Source organism: Berghia stephanieae, chromosome 3 (genome assembly GCF_034508935.2).
Source record: "Berghia stephanieae isolate SIO BIC M18660-M18661 chromosome 3, UCSD_Bste_1.3, whole genome shotgun sequence".
Lineage (NCBI taxonomy): Eukaryota > Metazoa > Mollusca > Gastropoda > Nudibranchia > Aeolidiidae > Berghia > Berghia stephanieae.
This window is the reverse complement of record NC_088362.1, coordinates 72,603,877-72,605,287: the sequence shown is the minus strand read 5'-3', so window position 1 is coordinate 72,605,287 and position 1,411 is coordinate 72,603,877. Positions and strand designations below refer to the sequence as shown.

Here is a 1,411-nt window from a genome sequence, read left to right as displayed (position 1 = left end):
GTTTACTTATCAGCTCCAAATTGCCTAAAATGGTGTGGCCATATGTTTTGATGTGTTCACCCTTTATTAGAAATCGATGTTATAATGCCAGACTGTCAGGGACTCCTCTTGAAGCTATGACTGACAAAAAACCAAACCTAATGAAAATGCACATTTTTGGCCAAACTTGCTTTGCAATGGTTCAAAATCCCAAAAAAGCTGTCAGACCGTGCTGAGAGAGGAATCTTTGTCGGTTACGACAAACATAGTCCTGCATACCTAGTTTATTTTCCTCAAACTAAAATTGTAAAAAGAGTAAGAAATGTGAAATTCACAAACAATGGTGAAACTAAAAATTTGTATGACAAGCAAAACATTGGTGACAACAGATTTGACGAGGAACAAGATTCTGTTTATCTCAGAAATGAACAGAGTGTTGATCCAAATCAAAATCAAAATGAGTCTGATTCTAATAATGATAATCATGAGTCTGTGCCTATTGTTTCGGACAATGACAAAACAAATGAAACAAATGAGTTACCAAATTCCAATACCAAAAGCACTAGACAAAGAACTAAACCCAAATACTTGGATGATTATGTGACTGGTAATGAGTTTGATGATGAATGTGAAATCATGCAGTATGCTATACACTATTGTTATACATTTTCCTCTTCCAAAGTACCCATTTCTTATCCTGAGGCTTTAACAAGCCCAGACGCTCAAAAATGGCAGAAATCCATGAAAGAAGAAATAGTAGCACTTGAAGACAATAACACATTCCAGTTAGTCCCACTTCCTGAAAACAGGAAGACAGTTGGAGGAAAATGGGTTTATACTATCAAAACTGATAAAGATGATAACAATGTCTATAAGGCAAGATATGTGGCAAAAGGATATAGAAGGATTAAGGTGTAGATTATCATGGCACATTCTCCCCTACTGCTAACATGACTTCTGTTAGAATGGTATTGCAACTTGCAGCACAAAATGACCTTATATTACATCAGATGGATGTTAAAACGGCCTACTTAAATGCCTCCAATTGATTGTGACATTTACTTAGATCAACCAGAAGGTTTTGAAATTGAAAGTAAAGATGGTAAGAAACTTGTGTACAAATTAAACAAGTCTCTTTACGGTCTAAAACAATCAGGGAGAAATTGGAACAGCTTGTTGCACACATTTTTGACTGAAAACAATTTTTTTCAAAATCTGATTATTGTGTTTATACTAGATATGTCTAATGAAACTGACACTATGGGTAGATGATCTCCTCATTGCTGCTAGCAATGAAAATGTTTTGAATAAGACAAAGAAAGTTCTAACTGACAGGTTTAGAATGAAAGACCTAGGAAAACAGTTATTTTCTGGGTACTGACTTTGAGCAAACAAGCCATTCTATAAAGATGAATCAGAAAAGGTATGTTCA

General features: G+C 34.9%; 1 pseudogene; it reads left to right on the top strand.

Moving 5' to 3' along the window:
* Window positions 1–1,388: 1,388 nt before the first annotated feature.
* LOC144969343 (uncharacterized) overlaps window positions 1,389–1,411 on the top strand; it is a 717-nt pseudogene continuing 694 nt past the window's right edge.